This window comes from Hyla sarda, unplaced genomic scaffold, assembly GCF_029499605.1.
Source record: "Hyla sarda isolate aHylSar1 unplaced genomic scaffold, aHylSar1.hap1 scaffold_420, whole genome shotgun sequence".
Classification (NCBI taxonomy): domain Eukaryota; kingdom Metazoa; phylum Chordata; class Amphibia; order Anura; family Hylidae; genus Hyla; species Hyla sarda.
In genome coordinates this window covers 182407-196989 of record NW_026610435.1, presented here as the reverse complement: position 1 = coordinate 196989, position 14583 = coordinate 182407, and the positions used below count along the sequence as shown (strand labels likewise).

At 45.9% G+C, this 14583-nt stretch overlaps 6 non-coding genes across 6 annotated transcripts; all 6 read right to left on the bottom strand.

The window, feature by feature from the left end:
• Positions 1 to 1119: 1119 nt before the first annotated feature.
• Positions 1120 to 1310, bottom strand: LOC130333890 (U2 spliceosomal RNA). Its single transcript, XR_008875940.1, has one exon. It is a non-coding gene; the product is annotated as a U2 spliceosomal RNA (small nuclear RNA).
• A 2089-nt stretch (positions 1311 to 3399) lies between these two features.
• On the bottom strand, positions 3400 to 3590 carry LOC130333888 (U2 spliceosomal RNA). The gene has a single exon (XR_008875938.1). It is a non-coding gene; the product is annotated as a U2 spliceosomal RNA (small nuclear RNA).
• A 2088-nt stretch (positions 3591 to 5678) lies between these two features.
• On the bottom strand, positions 5679 to 5869 carry LOC130333924 (U2 spliceosomal RNA). Its single transcript, XR_008875971.1, has one exon. It is a non-coding gene; the product is annotated as a U2 spliceosomal RNA (small nuclear RNA).
• Positions 5870 to 7965: 2096 nt separating this feature from the next.
• On the bottom strand, positions 7966 to 8156 carry LOC130333887 (U2 spliceosomal RNA). The gene has a single exon (XR_008875937.1). It is a non-coding gene; the product is annotated as a U2 spliceosomal RNA (small nuclear RNA).
• A 2084-nt stretch (positions 8157 to 10240) lies between these two features.
• LOC130333886 (U2 spliceosomal RNA) lies at positions 10241 to 10431 on the bottom strand. Its single transcript, XR_008875936.1, has one exon. It is a non-coding gene; the product is annotated as a U2 spliceosomal RNA (small nuclear RNA).
• Positions 10432 to 12518: 2087 nt separating this feature from the next.
• Positions 12519 to 12709, bottom strand: LOC130333885 (U2 spliceosomal RNA). Its single transcript, XR_008875935.1, has one exon. It is a non-coding gene; the product is annotated as a U2 spliceosomal RNA (small nuclear RNA).
• Between the last annotated feature and the right edge of the window lie 1874 nt (positions 12710 to 14583).

The window sequence follows — 14583 nt, the reverse complement described above, 5'->3', positions numbered from 1 at the left end:
TTCCTCTTACTTTTTTTTCACGTTTTTTTACGTTTTTCTCCTTTTCGCCTCTTTTCTGGGCGTATTATTCTTCTTTTTCTTCTTTTTTTTCGTCTAATGCATACCCCATCAGTGCAGCAATGCTTATTCAATACCGCCAGCAGATGGAGACACTGGGGGATAATTTTCTAAGGATTTATACTGATTTTTCCTGTCTGAATTTGTCGCACAGAAAGTTGCAGGCCAAATATGTGTGACATTTCTGCGACTTTAGCTTCTAGAGCATTTTTACAACATTATACATAGGTGCTGAATACATAAAAAGCGACTGTTCAGCGACAGACAAGTCGCATCGGCTGAAAGTAGGCCAGAATGTCAGTCCATGTTGGAGCAGGTTTAGATACAGTCTAAAGCATAGATCTCAAAGTCTGTGCACAGAATTTAGCAAGGGCCTCGCACCTTCTGATGCATCAGGTAGGTGCACAATAGCATAGCCTAACCCTCTGTACTTTGGTCTATATTGATGCGGGACATAGACAGCCAGCTGATGACCAATCCATTAGTGCAATGGATGGCTGGAAGCATTTGTCTTTGCCTTTGCAATACCACAGAAGCAATGCATGGTCAATGTACAGCAATGACACACCTGTGTGAACAGCCAGGAGACCCCCCCCCCCATGTTATGTTACATAGTTACATAGTTAGTACGGTCGAAAAAAGACATATGTCCATCACGTTCAACCAGGGAATTAAGGGGTAGGGGTGTGGCGCGATATTGGGGAAGGGATGAGATTTTATATTTCTTCATAAGCATTAATCTTATTTTGTCAATTAGGAACATTCAGCACCCACCCGCTATCAAGGCAGCTGCCTATCATGTCATGCCCTACCTGCACAGGTGTGCTGGCTACTCAAATGATCCAATTAAGGAGGCCATTTAGTCAGCAGCAGCAGAAGTCCTGTGCCTGGACGCTCCAACAGGGGCCAGACACAAGCAGAAGCAGAAGCAGCAGAAGCAGCAGCAGCACCACCTTTTGTTTTTTGGCTGCAGCAGCAGCAAGGCCCACAGGGCTGGCTAGCTGGCTAGCCAGCAAGCAGGTAGCAATGAAAGTAGGAATCTTTCTTTTTAACCCTGTAAGGGGGTGGTGCACTGTACCCGAAGATACTGCCATATCGGGTCAATGCATAGGGCGACGGAAGCAAGCTTCGAAATCGGCCCCCGTTCTCAAAAATCCATTTAATATATGGTCCCCAGATAGGGGACGTATCAGATATTAAACTGATAAGAACAGATACTACACTTGATCTTAGCCAAAAGGCCGAGAAGCGATAACCGTGAAAGGGGCGGGCCCAACAAGGTCCCCTTCATGGGCACTATCACTGCTTGCTGTCAGGGAGGCTGCCAGACAATTTTCCATGCACACTCTGGGCTGGGGGGCAGTCAACCACCAGTACACACAGCAGAACCTAAACCCATACCATTATTGCTAAGCAGCAAGACAGGGGCCCATTGCACTCCCACGGGGCCTTTTTAAATGCAATCCATAACCCGGATTTGCCAGGAACCCTTCTTACTCCTCCTACTTGCATGTGACACTGGGCTTAGGATCTGCATAGGAAACACACACACAAGCACACACCTACCTTTGTTGCCTGCAGATGCCTCCTTGGCTGTCCCCAAACGGTATCAAACCAACACCCACGGGAAGCTGTAAGCATAGAGGACATGCCTGCACCCCATTGGACTTACCTGTGTGGGTTAAATCCGGGTTATTTGACAACCTATGGCGGTGATGGTTCTGCTCAGGCAGAGCAGTGCTGATGCTCCTCATAAAGCTGTCGCTGCTGTGAAGGTTCTAGGTGACATCACAAATCCCTTTGGTTACATACACAACAAAGCTGGGTTGTTGTTGTTTACACTCTGCAAGGCCTGTGGAAGTGAGTGACATCATAGCACTGTAGTTCTGAGGGTTCAAGATGGATGCAACAATCTCCTGTTGCTTCTATGAAGGCCGTAATAGACGACATCACCAAACAGCTCCATAGTCACATACACAGCAAAGGAGAGATGTTGTTTACACCTAGTGATGTCAGTGGTATTGAGTGACATCACAGCACAGTGCTAAGGCTCCTGGGCCTGGACACAGCAGCGGCTGCAATATCTCAACGGAGAATACGTTTATATCTATGTGTGTGTGTGCGCATATATATATATATATATATATATATATATATATATATATATATATTTCTCCGCCGAAATCACTTTTAAACCCATTTCCACCTTTTTTTCCCTTCTCTTCCTCTTACTTTTTTTTCACGTTTTTTTACGTTTTTCTCCTTTTCGCCTCTTTTCTGGGCGTATTATTCTTCTTTTTCTTCTTTTTTTTCGTCTAATGCATACCCCATCAGTGCAGCAATGCTTATTCAATACCGCCAGCAGATGGAGACACTGGGGGATAATTTTCTAAGGATTTATACTGATTTTTCCTGTCTGAATTTGTCGCACAGAAAGTTGCAGGCCAAATATGTGTGACATTTCTGCGACTTTAGCTTCTAGAGCATTTTTACAACATTATACATAGGTGCTGAATACATAAAAAGCGACTGTTCAGCGACAGACAAGTCGCATCGGCTGAAAGTAGGCCAGAATGTCAGTCCATGTTGGAGCAGGTTTAGATACAGTCTAAAGCATAGATCTCAAAGTCTGTGCACAGAATTTAGCAAGGGCCTCGCACCTTCTGATGCATCAGGTAGGTGCACAATAGCATAGCCTAACCCTCTGTACTTTGGTCTATATTGATGCGGGACATAGACAGCCAGCTGATGACCAATCCATTAGTGCAATGGATGGCTGGAAGCATTTGTCTTTGCCTTTGCAATACCACAGAAGCAATGCATGGTCAATGTACAGCAATGACACACCTGTGTGAACAGCCAGGAGACCCCCCCCCCCCATGTTATGTTACATAGTTACATAGTTAGTACGGTCGAAAAAAGACATATGTCCATCACGTTCAACCAGGGAATTAAGGGGTAGGGGTGTGGCGCGATATTGGGGAAGGGATGAGATTTTATATTTCTTCATAAGCATTAATCTTATTTTGTCAATTAGGAACATTCAGCACCCACCCGCTATCAAGGCAGCTGCCTATCATGTCATGCCCTACCTGCACAGGTGTGCTGGCTACTCAAATGATCCAATTAAGGAGGCCATTTAGTCAGCAGCAGCAGAAGTCCTGTGCCTGGACGCTCCAACAGGGGCCAGACACAAGCAGAAGCAGAAGCAGCAGAAGCAGCAGCAGCACCACCTTTTGTTTTTTGGCTGCAGCAGCAGCAAGGCCCACAGGGCTGGCTAGCTGGCTAGCCAGCAAGCAGGTAGCAATGAAAGTAGGAATCTTTCTTTTTAACCCTGTAAGGGGGTGGTGCACTGTACCCGAAGATACTGCCATATCGGGTCAATGCATAGGGCGACGGAAGCAAGCTTCGAAATCGGCCCCCGTTCTCAAAAATCCATTTAATATATGGTCCCCAGATAGGGGACGTATCAGATATTAAACTGATAAGAACAGATACTACACTTGATCTTAGCCAAAAGGCCGAGAAGCGATAACCGTGAAAGGGGCGGGCCCAACAAGGTCCCCTTCATGGGCACTATCACTGCTTGCTGTCAGGGAGGCTGCCAGACAATTTTCCATGCACACTCTGGGCTGGGGGGCAGTCAACCACCAGTACACACAGCAGAACCTAAACCCATACCATTATTGCTAAGCAGCAAGACAGGGGCCCATTGCACTCCCACGGGGCCTTTTTAAATGCAATCCATAACCCGGATTTGCCAGGAACCCTTCTTACTCCTCCTACTTGCATGTGACACTGGGCTTAGGATCTGCATAGGAAACACACACACAAGCACACACCTACCTTTGTTGCCTGCAGATGCCTCCTTGGCTGTCCCCAAACGGTATCAAACCAACACCCACGGGAAGCTGTAAGCATAGAGGACATGCCTGCACCCCATTGGACTTACCTGTGTGGGTTAAATCCGGGTTATTTGACAACCTATGGCGGTGATGGTTCTGCTCAGGCAGAGCAGTGCTGATGCTCCTCATAAAGCTGTCGCTGCTGTGAAGGTTCTAGGTGACATCACAAATCCCTTTGGTTACATACACAACAAAGCTGGGTTGTTGTTGTTTACACTCTGCAAGGCCTGTGGAAGTGAGTGACATCATAGCACTGTAGTTCTGAGGGTTCAAGATGGATGCAACAATCTCCTGTTGCTTCTATGAAGGCCGTAATAGACGACATCACCAAACAGCTCCATAGTCACATACACAGCAAAGGAGAGATGTTGTTTACACCTAGTGATGTCAGTGGTATTGAGTGACATCACAGCACAGTGCTAAGGCTCCTGGGCCTGGACACAGCAGCGGCTGCAATATCTCAACGGAGAATACGTTTATATCTATGTGTGTGTGTGCGCATATATATATATATATATATATATATATATATATATATATATATATTTCTCCGCCGAAATCACTTTTAAACCCATTTCCACCTTTTTTTCCCTTCTCTTCCTCTTACTTTTTTTTCACGTTTTTTTACGTTTTTCTCCTTTTCGCCTCTTTTCTGGGCGTATTATTCTTCTTTTTCTTCTTTTTTTTCGTCTAATGCATACCCCATCAGTGCAGCAATGCTTATTCAATACCGCCAGCAGATGGAGACACTGGGGGATAATTTTCTAAGGATTTATACTGATTTTTCCTGTCTGAATTTGTCGCACAGAAAGTTGCAGGCCAAATATGTGTGACATTTCTGCGACTTTAGCTTCTAGAGCATTTTTACAACATTATACATAGGTGCTGAATACATAAAAAGCGACTGTTCAGCGACAGACAAGTCGCATCGGCTGAAAGTAGGCCAGAATGTCAGTCCATGTTGGAGCAGGTTTAGATACAGTCTAAAGCATAGATCTCAAAGTCTGTGCACAGAATTTAGCAAGGGCCTCGCACCTTCTGATGCATCAGGTAGGTGCACAATAGCATAGCCTAACCCTCTGTACTTTGGTCTATATTGATGCGGGACATAGACAGCCAGCTGATGACCAATCCATTAGTGCAATGGATGGCTGGAAGCATTTGTCTTTGCCTTTGCAATACCACAGAAGCAATGCATGGTCAATGTACAGCAATGACACACCTGTGTGAACAGCCAGGAGACCCCCCCCCCCATGTTATGTTACATAGTTACATAGTTAGTACGGTCGAAAAAAGACATATGTCCATCACGTTCAACCAGGGAATTAAGGGGTAGGGGTGTGGCGCGATATTGGGGAAGGGATGAGATTTTATATTTCTTCATAAGCATTAATCTTATTTTGTCAATTAGGAACATTCAGCACCCACCCGCTATCAAGGCAGCTGCCTATCATGTCATGCCCTACCTGCACAGGTGTGCTGGCTACTCAAATGATCCAATTAAGGAGGCCATTTAGTCAGCAGCAGCAGAAGTCCTGTGCCTGGACGCTCCAACAGGGGCCAGACACAAGCAGAAGCAGAAGCAGCAGAAGCAGCAGCAGCACCACCTTTTGTTTTTTGGCTGCAGCAGCAGCAAGGCCCACAGGGCTGGCTAGCTGGCTAGCCAGCAAGCAGGTAGCAATGAAAGTAGGAATCTTTCTTTTTAACCCTGTAAGGGGGTGGTGCACTGTACCCAAAGATACTGCCATATCGGGTCAATGCATAGGGCGACGGAAGCAAGCTTCGAAATCGGCCCCCGTTCTCAAAAATCCAATTAATATATGGTCCCCAGATAGGGGACGTATCAGATATTAAACTGATAAGAACAGATACTACACTTGATCTTAGCCAAAAGGCCGAGAAGCGATAACCGTGAAAGGGGCGGGCCCAACAAGGTCCCCTTCATGGGCACTATCACTGCTTGCTGTCAGGGAGGCTGCCAGACAATTTTCCATGCACACTCTGGGCTGGGGGGCAGTCAACCACCAGTACACACAGCAGAACCTAAACCCATACCATTATTGCTAAGCAGCAAGACAGGGGCCCATTGCACTCCCACGGGGCCTTTTTAAATGCAATCCATAACCCGGATTTGCCAGGAACCCTTCTTACTCCTCCTACTTGCATGTGACACTGGGCTTAGGATCTGCATAGGAAACACACACACAAGCACACACCTACCTTTGTTGCCTGCAGATGCCTCCTTGGCTGTCCCCAAACGGTATCAAACCAACACCCACGGGAAGCTGTAAGCATAGAGGACATGCCTGCACCCCATTGGACTTACCTGTGTGGGTTAAATCCGGGTTATTTGACAACCTATGGCGGTGATGGTTCTGCTCAGGCAGAGCAGTGCTGATGCTCCTCATAAAGCTGTCGCTGCTGTGAAGGTTCTAGGTGACATCACAAATCCCTTTGGTTACATACACAACAAAGCTGGGTTGTTGTTGTTTACACTCTGCAAGGCCTGTGGAAGTGAGTGACATCATAGCACTGTAGTTCTGAGGGTTCAAGATGGATGCAACAATCTCCTGTTGCTTCTATGAAGGCCGTAATAGACGACATCACCAAACAGCTCCATAGTCACATACACAGCAAAGGAGAGATGTTGTTTACACCTAGTGATGTCAGTGGTATTGAGTGACATCACAGCACAGTGCTAAGGCTCCTGGGCCTGGACACAGCAGCGGCTGCAATATCTCAACGGAGAATACGTTTATATCTATGTGTGTGTGTGCGCATATATATATATATATATATATATATATATATATATATATATATATATATATATTTCTCCGCCGAAATCACTTTTAAACCCATTTCCACCTTTTTTTCCCTTCTCTTCCTCTTACTTTTTTTTCACGTTTTTTTACGTTTTTCTCCTTTTCGCCTCTTTTCTGGGCGTATTATTCTTCTTTTTCTTCTTTTTTTTCGTCTAATGCATACCCCATCAGTGCAGCAATGCTTATTCAATACCGCCAGCAGATGGAGACACTGGGGGATAATTTTCTAAGGATTTATACTGATTTTTCCTGTCTGAATTTGTCGCACAGAAAGTTGCAGGCCAAATATGTGTGACATTTCTGCGACTTTAGCTTCTAGAGCATTTTTACAACATTATACATAGGTGCTGAATACATAAAAAGCGACTGTTCAGCGACAGACAAGTCGCATCGGCTGAAAGTAGGCCAGAATGTCAGTCCATGTTGGAGCAGGTTTAGATACAGTCTAAAGCATAGATCTCAAAGTCTGTGCACAGAATTTAGCAAGGGCCTCGCACCTTCTGATGCATCAGGTAGGTGCACAATAGCATAGCCTAACCCTCTGTACTTTGGTCTATATTGATGCGGGACATAGACAGCCAGCTGATGACCAATCCATTAGTGCAATGGATGGCTGGAAGCATTTGTCTTTGCCTTTGCAATACCACAGAAGCAATGCATGGTCAATGTACAGCAATGACACACCTGTGTGAACAGCCAGGAGACCCCCCCCCCCATGTTATGTTACATAGTTACATAGTTAGTACGGTCGAAAAAAGACATATGTCCATCACGTTCAACCAGGGAATTAAGGGGTAGGGGTGTGGCGCGATATTGGGGAAGGGATGAGATTTTATATTTCTTCATAAGCATTAATCTTATTTTGTCAATTAGGAACATTCAGCACCCACCCGCTATCAAGGCAGCTGCCTATCATGTCATGCCCTACCTGCACAGGTGTGCTGGCTACTCAAATGATCCAATTAAGGAGGCCATTTAGTCAGCAGCAGCAGAAGTCCTGTGCCTGGACGCTCCAACAGGGGCCAGACACAAGCAGAAGCAGAAGCAGCAGAAGCAGCAGCAGCACCACCTTTTGTTTTTTGGCTGCAGCAGCAGCAAGGCCCACAGGGCTGGCTAGCTGGCTAGCCAGCAAGCAGGTAGCAATGAAAGTAGGAATCTTTCTTTTTAACCCTGTAAGGGGGTGGTGCACTGTACCCGAAGATACTGCCATATCGGGTCAATGCATAGGGCGACGGAAGCAAGCTTCGAAATCGGCCCCCGTTCTCAAAAATCCATTTAATATATGGTCCCCAGATAGGGGACGTATCAGATATTAAACTGATAAGAACAGATACTACACTTGATCTTAGCCAAAAGGCCGAGAAGCGATAACCGTGAAAGGGGCGGGCCCAACAAGGTCCCCTTCATGGGCACTATCACTGCTTGCTGTCAGGGAGGCTGCCAGACAATTTTCCATGCACACTCTGGGCTGGGGGGCAGTCAACCACCAGTACACACAGCAGAACCTAAACCCATACCATTATTGCTAAGCAGCAAGACAGGGGCCCATTGCACTCCCACGGGGCCTTTTTAAATGCAATCCATAACCCGGATTTGCCAGGAACCCTTCTTACTCCTCCTACTTGCATGTGACACTGGGCTTAGGATCTGCATAGGAAACACACACACAAGCACACACCTACCTTTGTTGCCTGCAGATGCCTCCTTGGCTGTCCCCAAACGGTATCAAACCAACACCCACGGGAAGCTGTAAGCATAGAGGACATGCCTGCACCCCATTGGACTTACCTGTGTGGGTTAAATCCGGGTTATTTGACAACCTATGGCGGTGATGGTTCTGCTCAGGCAGAGCAGTGCTGATGCTCCTCATAAAGCTGTCGCTGCTGTGAAGGTTCTAGGTGACATCACAAATCCCTTTGGTTACATACACAACAAAGCTGGGTTGTTGTTGTTTACACTCTGCAAGGCCTGTGGAAGTGAGTGACATCATAGCACTGTAGTTCTGAGGGTTCAAGATGGATGCAACAATCTCCTGTTGCTTCTATGAAGGCCGTAATAGACGACATCACCAAACAGCTCCATAGTCACATACACAGCAAAGGAGAGATGTTGTTTACACCTAGTGATGTCAGTGGTATTGAGTGACATCACAGCACAGTGCTAAGGCTCCTGGGCCTGGACACAGCAGCGGCTGCAATATCTCAACGGAGAATACGTTTATATCTATGTGTGTGTGTGCGCATATATATATATATATATATATATATATATATATATATATATTTCTCCGCCGAAATCACTTTTAAACCCATTTCCACCTTTTTTTCCCTTCTCTTCCTCTTACTTTTTTTTCACGTTTTTTTACGTTTTTCTCCTTTTCGCCTCTTTTCTGGGCGTATTATTCTTCTTTTTCTTCTTTTTTTTCGTCTAATGCATACCCCATCAGTGCAGCAATGCTTATTCAATACCGCCAGCAGATGGAGACACTGGGGGATAATTTTCTAAGGATTTATACTGATTTTTCCTGTCTGAATTTGTCGCACAGAAAGTTGCAGGCCAAATATGTGTGACATTTCTGCGACTTTAGCTTCTAGAGCATTTTTACAACATTATACATAGGTGCTGAATACATAAAAAGCGACTGTTCAGCGACAGACAAGTCGCATCGGCTGAAAGTAGGCCAGAATGTCAGTCCATGTTGGAGCAGGTTTAGATACAGTCTAAAGCATAGATCTCAAAGTCTGTGCACAGAATTTAGCAAGGGCCTCGCACCTTCTGATGCATCAGGTAGGTGCACAATAGCATAGCCTAACCCTCTGTACTTTGGTCTATATTGATGCGGGACATAGACAGCCAGCTGATGACCAATCCATTAGTGCAATGGATGGCTGGAAGCATTTGTCTTTGCCTTTGCAATACCACAGAAGCAATGCATGGTCAATGTACAGCAATGACACACCTGTGTGAACAGCCAGGAGACCCCCCCCCCCATGTTATGTTACATAGTTACATAGTTAGTACGGTCGAAAAAAGACATATGTCCATCACGTTCAACCAGGGAATTAAGGGGTAGGGGTGTGGCGCGATATTGGGGAAGGGATGAGATTTTATATTTCTTCATAAGCATTAATCTTATTTTGTCAATTAGGAACATTCAGCACCCACCCGCTATCAAGGCAGCTGCCTATCATGTCATGCCCTACCTGCACAGGTGTGCTGGCTACTCAAATGATCCAATTAAGGAGGCCATTTAGTCAGCAGCAGCAGAAGTCCTGTGCCTGGACGCTCCAACAGGGGCCAGACACAAGCAGAAGCAGAAGCAGCAGAAGCAGCAGCAGCACCACCTTTTGTTTTTTGGCTGCAGCAGCAGCAAGGCCCACAGGGCTGGCTAGCTGGCTAGCCAGCAAGCAGGTAGCAATGAAAGTAGGAATCTTTCTTTTTAACCCTGTAAGGGGGTGGTGCACTGTACCCGAAGATACTGCCATATCGGGTCAATGCATAGGGCGACGGAAGCAAGCTTCGAAATCGGCCCCCGTTCTCAAAAATCCATTTAATATATGGTCCCCAGATAGGGGACGTATCAGATATTAAACTGATAAGAACAGATACTACACTTGATCTTAGCCAAAAGGCCGAGAAGCGATAACCGTGAAAGGGGCGGGCCCAACAAGGTCCCCTTCATGGGCACTATCACTGCTTGCTGTCAGGGAGGCTGCCAGACAATTTTCCATGCACACTCTGGGCTGGGGGGCAGTCAACCACCAGTACACACAGCAGAACCTAAACCCATACCATTATTGCTAAGCAGCAAGACAGGGGCCCATTGCACTCCCACGGGGCCTTTTTAAATGCAATCCATAACCCGGATTTGCCAGGAACCCTTCTTACTCCTCCTACTTGCATGTGACACTGGGCTTAGGATCTGCATAGGAAACACACACACAAGCACACACCTACCTTTGTTGCCTGCAGATGCCTCCTTGGCTGTCCCCAAACGGTATCAAACCAACACCCACGGGAAGCTGTAAGCATAGAGGACATGCCTGCACCCCATTGGACTTACCTGTGTGGGTTAAATCCGGGTTATTTGACAACCTATGGCGGTGATGGTTCTGCTCAGGCAGAGCAGTGCTGATGCTCCTCATAAAGCTGTCGCTGCTGTGAAGGTTCTAGGTGACATCACAAATCCCTTTGGTTACATACACAACAAAGCTGGGTTGTTGTTGTTTACACTCTGCAAGGCCTGTGGAAGTGAGTGACATCATAGCACTGTAGTTCTGAGGGTTCAAGATGGATGCAACAATCTCCTGTTGCTTCTATGAAGGCCGTAATAGACGACATCACCAAACAGCTCCATAGTCACATACACAGCAAAGGAGAGATGTTGTTTACACCTAGTGATGTCAGTGGTATTGAGTGACATCACAGCACAGTGCTAAGGCTCCTGGGCCTGGACACAGCAGCGGCTGCAATATCTCAACGGAGAATACGTTTATATCTATGTGTGTGTGTGCGCATATATATATATATATATATATATATATATATATATATATATATTTCTCCGCCGAAATCACTTTTAAACCCATTTCCACCTTTTTTTCCCTTCTCTTCCTCTTACTTTTTTTTCACGTTTTTTTACGTTTTTCTCCTTTTCGCCTCTTTTCTGGGCGTATTATTCTTCTTTTTCTTCTTTTTTTTCGTCTAATGCATACCCCATCAGTGCAGCAATGCTTATTCAATACCGCCAGCAGATGGAGACACTGGGGGATAATTTTCTAAGGATTTATACTGATTTTTCCTGTCTGAATTTGTCGCACAGAAAGTTGCAGGCCAAATATGTGTGACATTTCTGCGACTTTAGCTTCTAGAGCATTTTTACAACATTATACATAGGTGCTGAATACATAAAAAGCGACTGTTCAGCGACAGACAAGTCGCATCGGCTGAAAGTAGGCCAGAATGTCAGTCCATGTTGGAGCAGGTTTAGATACAGTCTAAAGCATAGATCTCAAAGTCTGTGCACAGAATTTAGCAAGGGCCTCGCACCTTCTGATGCATCAGGTAGGTGCACAATAGCATAGCCTAACCCTCTGTACTTTGGTCTATATTGATGCGGGACATAGACAGCCAGCTGATGACCAATCCATTAGTGCAATGGATGGCTGGAAGCATTTGTCTTTGCCTTTGCAATACCACAGAAGCAATGCATGGTCAATGTACAGCAATGACACACCTGTGTGAACAGCCAGGAGACCCCCCCCCCCCATGTTATGTTACATAGTTACATAGTTAGTACGGTCGAAAAAAGACATATGTCCATCACGTTCAACCAGGGAATTAAGGGGTAGGGGTGTGGCGCGATATTGGGGAAGGGATGAGATTTTATATTTCTTCATAAGCATTAATCTTATTTTGTCAATTAGGAACATTCAGCACCCACCCGCTATCAAGGCAGCTGCCTATCATGTCATGCCCTACCTGCACAGGTGTGCTGGCTACTCAAATGATCCAATTAAGGAGGCCATTTAGTCAGCAGCAGCAGAAGTCCTGTGCCTGGACGCTCCAACAGGGGCCAGACACAAGCAGAAGCAGAAGCAGCAGAAGCAGCAGCAGCACCACCTTTTGTTTTTTGGCTGCAGCAGCAGCAAGGCCCACAGGGCTGGCTAGCTGGCTAGCCAGCAAGCAGGTAGCAATGAAAGTAGGAATCTTTCTTTTTAACCCTGTAAGGGGGTGGTGCACTGTACCCGAAGATACTGCCATATCGGGTCAATGCATAGGGCGACGGAAGCAAGCTTCGAAATCGGCCCCCGTTCTCAAAAATCCATTTAATATATGGTCCCCAGATAGGGGACGTATCAGATATTAAACTGATAAGAACAGATACTACACTTGATCTTAGCCAAAAGGCCGAGAAGCGATAACCGTGAAAGGGGCGGGCCCAACAAGGTCCCCTTCATGGGCACTATCACTGCTTGCTGTCAGGGAGGCTGCCAGACAATTTTCCATGCACACTCTGGGCTGGGGGGCAGTCAACCACCAGTACACACAGCAGAACCTAAACCCATACCATTATTGCTAAGCAGCAAGACAGGGGCCCATTGCACTCCCACGGGGCCTTTTTAAATGCAATCCATAACCCGGATTTGCCAGGAACCCTTCTTACTCCTCCTACTTGCATGTGACACTGGGCTTAGGATCTGCATAGGAAACACACACACAAGCACACACCTACCTTTGTTGCCTGCAGATGCCTCCTTGGCTGTCCCCAAACGGTATCAAACCAACACCCACGGGAAGCTGTAAGCATAGAGGACATGCCTGCACCCCATTGGACTTACCTGTGTGGGTTAAATCCGGGTTATTTGACAACCTATGGCGGTGATGGTTCTGCTCAGGCAGAGCAGTGCTGATGCTCCTCATAAAGCTGTCGCTGCTGTGAAGGTTCTAGGTGACATCACAAATCCCTTTGGTTACATACACAACAAAGCTGGGTTGTTGTTGTTTACACTCTGCAAGGCCTGTGGAAGTGAGTGACATCATAGCACTGTAGTTCTGAGGGTTCAAGATGGATGCAACAATCTCCTGTTGCTTCTATGAAGGCCGTAATAGACGACATCACCAAACAGCTCCATAGTCACATACACAGCAAAGGAGAGATGTTGTTTACACCTAGTGATGTCAGTGGTATTGAGTGACATCACAGCACAGTGCTAAGGCTCCTGGGCCTGGACACAGCAGCGGCTGCAATATCTCAACGGAGAATACGTTTATATCTATGTGTGTGTGTGCGCATATATATATATATATATATATATATATATATATATATATATATATATTCTCCGCCGAAATCACTTTTAAACCCATTTCCACCTTTTTTTCCCTTCTCTTCCTCTTACTTTTTTTTCACGTTTTTTTACGTTTTTCTCCTTTTCGCCTCTTTTCTGGGCGTATTATTCTTCTTTTTCTTCTTTTTTTTCGTCTAATGCATACCCCATCAGTGCAGCAATGCTTATTCAATACCGCCAGCAGATGGAGACACTGGGGGATAATTTTCTAAGGATTTATACTGATTTTTCCTGTCTGAATTTGTCGCACAGAAAGTTGCAGGCCAAATATGTGTGACATTTCTGCGACTTTAGCTTCTAGAGCATTTTTACAACATTATACATAGGTGCTGAATACATAAAAAGCGACTGTTCAGCGACAGACAAGTCGCATCGGCTGAAAGTAGGCCAGAATGTCAGTCCATGTTGGAGCAGGTTTAGATACAGTCTAAAGCATAGATCTCAAAGTCTGTGCACAGAATTTAGCAAGGGCCTCGCACCTTCTGATGCATCAGGTAGGTGCACAATAGCATAGCCTAACCCTCTGTACTTTGGTCTATATTGATGCGGGACATAGACAGCCAGCTGATGACCAATCCATTAGTGCAATGGATGGCTGGAAGCATTTGTCTTTGCCTTTGCAATACCACAGAAGCAATGCATGGTCAATGTACAGCAATGACACACCTGTGTGAACAGCCAGGAGACCCCCCCCCCCATGTTATGTTACATAGTTACATAGTTAGTACGGTCGAAAAAAGACATATGTCCATCACGTTCAACCAGGGAATTAAGGGGTAGGGGTGTGGCGCGATATTGGGGAAGGGATGAGATTTTATATTTCTTCATAAGCATTAATCTTATTTTGTCAATTAGGAACATTCAGCACCCACCCGCTATCAAGGCAGCTGCCTATCATGTCATGCCCTACCTGCACAGGTGTGCTGGCTACTCAAATGATCCAAT